Source organism: Miscanthus floridulus, chromosome 19 (assembly GCF_019320115.1).
Source record: "Miscanthus floridulus cultivar M001 chromosome 19, ASM1932011v1, whole genome shotgun sequence".
Classification (NCBI taxonomy): Eukaryota; Viridiplantae; Streptophyta; class Magnoliopsida; order Poales; family Poaceae; genus Miscanthus; species Miscanthus floridulus.
The window spans coordinates 49,611,546-49,621,793 of NC_089598.1; the positions used below are offsets into that span (position 1 = coordinate 49,611,546).

Below are 10,248 nucleotides of genomic sequence, written 5' to 3' on the forward strand. Positions count from 1 at the left end.
AGAAATCACACCAAATCAAACATTGATTTAATTTGAAACATGACATAATAAACATCTGAATTCACAATTATTACATAATATCTCAAACACACACTACATTAAATCACTATATCATCAAGTGGGCACAGCAGTGAACTTCTTCTTTACGTATGTCCCTTGGTTATGATCGCTTCGTAACCATGGAGTGTCCTCATCATTTACCAAGATGCTAGGGTCTTTGTTCACTTTGAAGGGTGGAATTCGGTCATCCTTTTCATAATCTTCTGACATGTCCGACTTGTCCTCAATTCCCACGATGACTCTTTTCCCTGAAAGAACTTTGTGGCGCTTTGGCTCTTTGGTTGAGTCATTATCGTTTTTCCCTCTTTTTGGTTTGGTAGACATATCATTGACATAGAACACCTGATTCACATCCTTGGCAAGGACGAATGGTTCGTCTTTGTACCCAATATTACTAAGGTCTATTGTTGTTATTCCATACTCGTTGTCTACTGTTACCCCGCCTCCGGTCACCTTGACCCATTGGCACTTGAACAATGGGATCTTCAAAGTAGGTGCATATTCTAGTTCCCATATTTCATCTATGCGTCCATAATATGTCTGCTTATTCCCATTCGGGCCTGTGGCATCCATGCGGACACCACTGTTTTGGTTGGTACTCCTTTTATCTTGGGCTACTGTGTAGAATATGTTCCCATTTATCTCGTACCCTTTGTATGTGATGATATGCCATGATGGTTGCATAGCCAATAAATACAGTTGCTCATGGATGCTCTCATCACCTTGACATTTTTTTCGCAACCAACCGCCGAAAGTTTCCATGTGCTTACGCGTAATCCAAGCTTCAGTCTTCCCTGGAAACTCGGATCGTAAGAGATCCTTATGTGTCTCAATATACGGATCTACCAAAGAGGAGTTCTGTAGAACTATGTAGTGCGCTTTATTAAAATAATCATCATCCGTACCAATATATGTTTTCCTCCCTAGTGTCCCCTTTCCGCTTAGTCTCCCCTCATGTCTCGATTCAGGAACACCAATCGAGTCAAGGTCGGGAATAAAGTCAACACAGAACTCAATGACCTCTTCTGTTCCATAGCCCTTGGCGATGCTTCCTTCTGGGCGAGCACGGTTGTGAACATATTTCTTCAGGACTCCCATGAATCTCTCTAAGGGGAACATGTTGTGTAGGAACACAGGACCGAGAGTGAAAATCTCCTTGACTAGGTGAACTAGGAGGTGTGTCATAACATCAAAGAAGGAAGGAGGGAACACCAACTCAAAGCTGATGAGACATTGAACCACATCATTCTGTAGTTTAGCTAGATCAGTTGGATCAATTGCCTTCTGAGAAATTGCATTGAGGAATGCACATAGCTTCACGGTGGCTAGACGTACATTTGGAGGTAGAATTCCTCTTAATGCAACTGGAAGTAATTGCGTCATGAGAACGTGACAGTCATGGGACTTTAAGTTATAGAATTTCTTCTCTGGCACATTTATAATACCCTTTATATTCGAGGAGAATCCAGATGGTACCTTGATGTTGTTTAAGCATTCAAACATGATTTCCTTCTCCTCTTTGCTTAGAGTGTAGCTAGCAGGACGTAAGTAATGGCGTCCATCATCTGTCTTCTCTGGATGCAGGTTGTCTCTTTCTCTCAAACAACGCAGGACCTGTCGTGCTTCAAATGTGTCCTTAGGCTTTCCATACACACCCATAAAGCCTAGCAGGTTCACACAAAGATTCTTCGTCAGGTGCATCACGTCGATTGAGCTACGGACCTCTAGGACTTGCCAATAGGGTAGGTCCCAAAATATGGACTTCTTCTTCCACATGGGTGCGTGACCGTTAGCGTCTTTCGGAACAGGTTGGCTTCCATGTCCTTTTCCAAAGACGACTTTCACATCATTGACCATATCGAGTCCATCCTCACCGGTTCGGTTGCGAGGCTTGGTCAGGTGGTCTGCCTTCCCTTTAAAATGCTTGCCTTTCTTTCTTACGGGGTGATTTGCAGGAAGAAATCGACGATGGCCAAGGTACACGACCTTTCGACATTTTTTCAAGAATGCACCTCTAATATCACCGAAGCAGTGTGTGCATGTATTATATCCCTTGTTTGACTGTCCGGAAAGATTACTTAGAGCATGCCAATCATTGATTGTTACGAACAACAATGCTCGCAGATCAAAGTGTTCCTGTTTGTACTCATCCCACACACGTACACCTTCTTTATTCCACAAAATGAGAAGTTTGTCAATAAGTGGTCTCAGGTACACATCGATGTCATTGCCAGGTTGCTTCAGGCCTTGGATGAGCACAGGCATCATAATGAACTTCCGCTTCATGCATAACCAAGGAGGAATGTTGTAGATACTTAGAGTAATAGGCCAAGTGCTATGACTACTGTTCTGCTCTCCAAAAGGATTGATACCATCTGTACTTAAAGCAAACCTTAAGTTTCTTGCGTCATTTGCAAACTCTGGGAATTCTCTATCGATTGCTCTCCACTGGGACCCATCAGCAGGGTGTCTTAACATATTGTCTACCTTACGGTCTTCTTTGTGCCATCGTAACAATTTTGCATGTTCTTTGTTTCTGAGCAGACGTTTCAAGCGTGGTATTACAGGAGCATACCACATAACCTTGGCAGAGATTTTCTTACGTGGACGTTCGCCCTCAACATCACCAAGGTCATCTCGCCTGATCTTATACCGCGACGCATGGCATACCGGGCATGCATCCAATTTCTCGTACTCTTTGCCATGGTACAGGATGCAATCATTAGGACATGCATGTATCTTCTCTATTTCTAGCCCCATAGGACAGACAACTTGTTTTGCTTCGTAGGTAGTGGCGGGCAATTCATTGTACTTCGGAAGCATCTTCTTTTGGATTTTTAGTAACTCTCCAAATCCCTTGTCAGATACACCATTCTTTGCCTTCCATTGCAGCAATTCTAGTGTGGTTCCCAACTTTTTCTGCCCTGCATCACAAGTTGGGTACAACAATTTCTTGTGATCTTCTAGCATCCGCTCGAACTTGATCTTCTCCTTTTCACTTTCACATTCTCTTTGTGCGTCACGAATGACCTGAGAAAGATCATCAGCCGGCTCATCTTCTGCGGCTACCTCTTCTTTAGCTTCTCCCATTGCAGTATCATTGAAGCACGCACCATCGGGAATAATATCATTGTCGTCCCATTGTTCTTCTTCACCTTCTTCCATTACAACACCGGTTTCTCCGTGCTTTGTCCAACAAATATAGTTTGGCATGAAACCCGACTTGAACAAGTGTGAATGAAGAGTCCTTGAGTAAGGATATTCCACCGTATTCTTACATATGGCACATGGGCAGCACATGAAACCGTCGTGTTTGTTTGCCTCGGCCGCACGTAACAAAGAATGCACGCCGTCAATGAACTCTTGGGAGCGGCGATCAGCATTATACATCCAATGACGGCTCATCTGCATTACATGACATAAATATCATATTAAAACCTAGATCATAATTAATTATTTATACAACATGCGTGCCACCACAAAAGATACAAATTTATGAAAGCATCGCTACAATGTAGACAATCCCAACTACCACTAAAAGAACTAAAGCTAAAATACATTTCAGGAGCACAAGGATTTCGCGACCAATCTCAACTAAAATAGACAAATCCCCCGATTGTGCAACATCTTTGGGCTTCTTCGGCTGGATCACTGCCTCATTAGCCGCCGTAACTGCCTGTTGTGTAAGATATTTTTGCACGAGTTCAACATACTCTTCCTCCCAGTAGAAGCCTGAACATCGTCCACTGCCATCCCACTGAAATTAAAACAAAAAATTAGAACTTTAATCACAACCATCATGAAAATAGGTATAAACTAACCATAATCATTAAATATGATAAAATAACTCACATTGCGATCCGGACACTTGTAGAAGATACGATCCTTGTTGGGACCCTCCTTCACTCGGTACTCCATCACAATCTTCGTCTCATCACGACACTTGCCGCATGGAATGAGAGGAAGGCCCGGCCTAAGTCGCTTTGGAAACCCATGAGAGGCTGAGGACCCGGAAGCAGTTGCCATCTACTCTCTATACTCATTTTTTAATACACTATAAATTTCTCCTTTTATAAACAAATAAAATTAAGAAACTATAAAATTATCTAGATCTATATACTCATTTTTTAATACATTATAGCTCAAAAACATGTTTTAATAAATAACCATCCGTACTAGTTGACCTTGCTTACGTGATCATCTCGGCGAGCATTTCTCCACCGGACGGCACCGTACTTGGTCAAGGAAGAGCTCCAATTCTACGAGGAAGGGAACACGGTCTTCCACGACCGTTGTCGCTCTCCCTCGTAGAATCAAAGCTCCTCCTTGATATCCGTTACCGCTCGGCAGAGAACATGATCGCCGAGATGAACACGGTCCGCAAGTTCAACTAGTACGGATTTTCTATAATTTTCTAACTATTTTCTAAGTTTATATTTATATATACTACGTTTAGGTATGGTGATTGACAGACTACTGCGACGATATCGGGACATGTGAATAAATAACCATCCGTACTAGTTGACCTTGCTTACGTGATCATCTCGGCGAGCATTTCTCCACCGGACGGCACCGTACTTGGTCAAGGAAGAGCTCCGATTCTACGAGGAAGGGAACATGGTCTTCCACGACCGTTGTCGCTCTCCCTCGTAGAATCAAAGATCCTCCTTGACGTCCGTTACCGCTCGGCAGAGAACATGCTCACCGAGCTGAACACGGTCCGCAAGTTCAACTAGTACGGATTTGCTATAATTTTCTAACTATTTTCTAAGTTTATATTTATATATACTTTAACCTTCTTTCATGTAAATATGCAAGCTTAAAGTGATTTTGAGCTCAAATTGCTTACAAATGAAAAAAAAACCATAATAAAGAACCATATATATATAGTGAACAAAATGGCATAAGACAATGGTGAAAAATGAGAGTATGAGATTGGTAACCTTTACAACTGAAGAATCGACGGAGGAATTGAAGAAATCGACGGAGGAATCGAAGAATGGATGGAGGAACAATGAAGGGAGGGAGGAAGCAAGAACACTAGTGCAGTGAGCTTCAAAATGTGCTGAGCTCGGGCTCGGGGAGGAAGAAGGAGACGGCCGATATATAAAGGGAGAACATTTAGTCCCGGTTGGTGGCTCCAACCGGAACTAAAGGTAACTTTCCAACCCCGGGCGCAGCCACGGCCCGGGAGTAGACCTTTACTCCCGGTTGGATCCACCAACCGGGAGTAAAGTATACCTTTAGTCCCGGTTGGTGGCTCCAACCGGGACTAAAGGTCCCTGCCACCTCTGTCTGGCGTAGTAGCCGTTGGGCAGGGACCTTTAGTCCCGGTTGGAGCCACCAACCGGGACTAAAGGTATTTCTAGTCCCGGGGGAAAAAAAATCCGGCACTAGAGCCCATTTTGACCGAGGATCAAATGTCTGTTCTCTACTAGTGTACATGTAACAAAGCTTGGTTTCCATACCTCACTAACAAAGGAACTGGTTTGTTTCTTTTTGAATCAGTGAGCTACGCGCTTATGAACTTAGCATTCTATGGGGTGGCCGTGGACCTGGTTGTTTTCATGCGAAGGGTGCTCCATCAAGAGAATGCCACAGCTGCCAGCTTCATCAGTATGTGGACCGGCACGGTCTACATCTTCTCTCTGTTTGGTGCTTTCCTCAGCGACGCCTACATGGGCCGTTACCTCACCTTCGTCATGTTTCAGATCATCTTTCTCGTCGTAAGAATGTACACTCATATATTCTAATTGCACTGATTAACACTTGGAGAACACTGATAATAATAACTCTGTCCTGTGTCATGTAGGGGCTGGTAATGCTATCGTTGTCCTCGTTATTCTGGTTGGTGGAGCCCTCAAGATGTGGCGACAACCAACGGCAGAGGCCATGCCAGCCGCCATCGCAGCTCGGCGTTGTGATGTTCTATATCTCAACATTCACGACTTCATTTGGGATCGGCGGGTATCAGCCATCGGTAGCGACGTTTGGAGCGGACCAGTTTGATGACTCGGACACCATGGAGCGACACTCCAAATTAACTCGCCTTCTTCAGCTACTTCTACCTGGCGCTCAACATCGGCTCCCTCTTCTCCGACTCCTTCTTGGCGTTCTACGAGGACAAGGGCATGTGGGTCATGGGCTTCTGGGTCTCCACCGTCGCTGTCGCGCTCGGGCTTCTGCTCTTTCTCCTTGGCACACCGTACTACCGCCACTGCAAACCATCTGGCAACCCGCCCACACGCATGGCGCAGGTGTTCGTAGCTGCGTTCTGCAAGCGGCACTTGCAGCCACCACCTGGCGAGGACCTCCATGAGGTTGAAGGTGAGGATTCAGAGACTCAGCCGGGCATCCGCAAACTCCTTCACAGCGATCAACTCAGGTATGTATATATGAGCAATGTAATTAAGCTATGCAATAAGAATTATAGTTTTGAACGGTTGAACAATGTCTACTTGTCTTGCATGTTCATATATACTTGTATGTACATGGCATTATTTGTAGGTGTCTTGATAAGGCGGCCATAGTTACCGAGGAGGACTACCACGCTAGTAAAGCCAAGAACCCGTGGAGGTTGTGCACCGTGTGTCAAGACTGCTAGTGGCTAAGCAAGCTGTAGTGCGTGGGAAGAGCAGTTCAATTGATCTGTACTGGGCTTGGCCCGATAGCTGGTATTTGAGCTTGGCCCATCTTGTGAAGTCGGTCGTGGCAACTATATGAGCCGTTGTAACAAACTCAGCTGTTATGCCAGAACAGAACTCTGAAATCCCAAACTAATCCCTCCCAATCCTCCTCTGTTCTTCCTCTTCCAACCTGAAATCGCCCTTGATTCCTTCTATCTGAGTGTAATCGTGACAATTTGGTATCAAAGCCGCCGTGCTTCCCATCTTGATCACGTTCGTAAATCCTGATGGCAGGAATCGTCGTAAGCACTTCGGTGTTGGTCGATTGATTCCAGAGGTCCGTTTCTAGGTTGAGCGGGTCGGTGGTGAAACACGAGATGATCCGTGTTCGGAAGGAGTTCGGGTGGAGTCGTTGTTGATTCGTGTTGGCGTCGTTGAAGCCCACCAAGTTTCAACAGCAGATGGCAACGAACATTGAAGATTTGGCGAAGCAGTTCCAAGGCTTTCAATCAATGATGAAGAAGGCGTTGGACGAGTTGAGCAGCCTCAACTCTTGGAAGGGGGCGGTGGACGAATCCATGGGGGATTTGCTGCTCAATACGGATGTGACTTCAGCGCGCCTTCTTCGCTTGGAGCACACACCACCACCACCGCTGCCATTGATTGGTCCGAGCACACAGATTGACCTCGACCAGCCCGTGCGGCCGTCGGCATCGAGTTCTGGCACAGCCGCGGGGCATAATTCGGCTGTTCTACACTGTGATGAGGGTGATGGAGTTCTCGGACCCACACCGCATCCGGCTACAGGTTCGCCACATGATTCCCCTCCGCGTTTTGTTGATGGAGCGAGTTCAGATCGGGATTGTGGGGGTCGCCATCCGCTGTTGCCGAAAATAGAGTTCCCAAAGTTTGATGGCTCGAACCCTCGTTGGTGGCATGATCAGTGTGAGTTGTATTTTGAAATTTACTCAGTAGCACCATTTCTGAAGTCACGCTTGCCGCCCTGAATTTTGTGTCTCCTGCTTCTGTTTGGCTTCAGTCAGAAGAATGTCGTGGTCGGTTTCAAAATTGGGAAGACTTGGTGAAGGCAGTGTTTGCCAAATATGACCAGGACCAATATCCAATGTAGTTGAGGCATCTGGATTCTCTTAAGCAGACTAGTTCGGTTCATGACTATCAGACAAGATTTGAGGAGTTAGCCCATGGGATCTTGCTGTATAATCCTGCTTATGATGATACTTTCTTTATCACACGATTCTTGGAAGGTCATAAGGAGGAGATCCGATCTGCTATTGCTCTGCACCGACCAAAGACTGTGCCCAGTGAATTAGCTTCTTTGCAGGAAATGGAATTGGAGTTGCAGAGGCCAAATTTTTCTCACAAGTCAGAGCATAGCAAGTTTCAGGGTACCAAGTCTCAAAACGCTGCTAAGCCTAAAACTGTGACCAAGAAGGATGAGGTCAAGAATGGAGATGCTGAAAATAAGTTGGCTGCATTAAGGTCATTCAGGAGAGCCAATAACTTGTGCTTCACATGTGGTGAGAAGTGGACTGGCCGTGGACACAAATGCCCCACTCATGTGTCCATTCATGTGTTGCAAGAATTTATGGATGCAGTGCATGTGGAACCTGAAGCTGATTATGCAATAGATGATGAGGATACAAAAGCTGATGCCGGTCAAGTGGTCATGGCAGTGCAGCCACAGCCTCAACCCTCAAAGAGGAGCAGGACTCTTAGGTTTAGAGGTTGTATTAATCAGCAAGAGATTCTGATCCTTTTGAATTCTGGCAGCTCAGGAACCTTTATCAACTCTAACACGGTGGAACGATTGAACTTAGCCCAGCAGGACTGTGATCCTCTCAAATTCATGGCAGCTGATGGGAGTTCATTATTATCTGACAAAGTCATTCCACGTATGGATGTGCACCATCATCTTCTCGGCGGAGTTCACACAAATGGCGTCCACATTCGTGGAGCAAGGCACAGCCATGGCCACCAACCTCTTTTGCAATTTCCACATGCCTGCAGCAAGCATGTCGATGTTTGACATCGCCAGCGTGATCCTCTCCGTCTTTGCCTACAACTTCTTCTTTGTGCCCATGGCGTCAATGTTCACAAAGAATTCCGCCGGAATCACTGAGCTCCAGCGCATGGGGACTGGTCTGGTCATCGCGCTAATTGGCATGTTTGCTGCAGCTATTGTTGAGGTCTACCGACTGTGTCGTGTTGAGGCAAAGGACCAGCCGAGCCCCATGAGTGTCCTTTGGCAAGCTCCACAATATATGCTCATTGGTGCTTCAGAAGTCTTCATGTACATAGGACAGCTGGATTTCTTCAACGAGCAGACCCCGGACAACATGAAATGCTTTGGGAGCTCTTTGTGCATGGCTTCCATATCACTAGGGAACTATGCCAGCATGCTGATGGTCAGTGCAGTCACTAGCATCACCAATCGGCGAAACAAGAATGGGTGGATCACAAAAAATCTTAATTATGGCCACCTTGAACGGTTCTTCCTGCTCCTCGTTGTGCTATCAGTCATAGACTTTATTTTCTTTGCAATATTTTCCATGATGTACAAGGGTATTCAGTTTCAGGGGAGAGAGAAAGACATCTCGCCCAATTATAACTAGGACTAGGAAGAGATGTGTGCAATTGGGTACCCAGCTGGCAGGCTATATAAAAAAGGAGATTAATAGGTACTTACAGTATGTCTTGCTTTTTTTTTTCCTATTTTGCTTTTATTTTGATTATCTAGCTATAAATATATGTATGTATGTTTTCTGTAGACCAACATTAAATATTAAATCATCATAATATGACCATGACTTTGGATGGCTGGAGGTGTGCTTGGTTTTGATCTGAGTTAAGGCTTCGTTCGGTTACCTGAGAATAATTCCTAGCCACACAGTTTCTTCATTAATTTACATACCATGGGAATCACTCATGGCAGTTCCAAGCCGGGAACGGGCTAACCGAACTCCCCCTTAGGGGCCGTTCGTTTCGCTGGGAATGACTGCATGGAAGGATTCCTGGCCGGAACTATTAGCTAATTTATATAAGCCTTAACTTCTTGGAAGGAATCCTAGCCTCATTTTGCTCTAACCGAACGAGGCCTTACTGGAATTGGCGGCAAAATGAGACATGCGGTTCAACATATATATATATATAATAATAATAACTTACCCATTTGATGAACTAAAGACAAATAATATGGAAAACTGAGCCAGCAACTCACAGTAGTGGACACCATAATGTGTTGTTATAGAATTTGATAGATATGGTAAAACAATATTGTATTGATCACGTGCCCTATACATGATCGAAAACAATTTTAGGAGACAACCCATCTGATTAACAAAGGCCAATAGACTGTCTTTGTAAATAGGTCGCCTAACAAAGGCCTAGAGACTGTCTTTGTAAATGGTTCAGGCGACCTGCAGACAAACGCTTCTCTGTTAATCATTTACAGAGGTGAGCATCCTAAGTCAGTCTGTGGCACTATGCAGATGCACTCGCTAGACGGTTTGTGGTACTGTGTAGTTGAAAATGTCAGGGCAAT

At 45.0% G+C, this 10,248-nt stretch overlaps 1 pseudogene; it reads left to right on the top strand.

Moving 5' to 3' along the window:
- Positions 1 to 9,319, top strand: part of LOC136526012 (protein NRT1/ PTR FAMILY 7.2-like) — a 52,819-nt pseudogene extending 43,500 nt beyond the window's left edge.
- Positions 9,320 to 10,248: the final 929 nt, after the last annotated feature.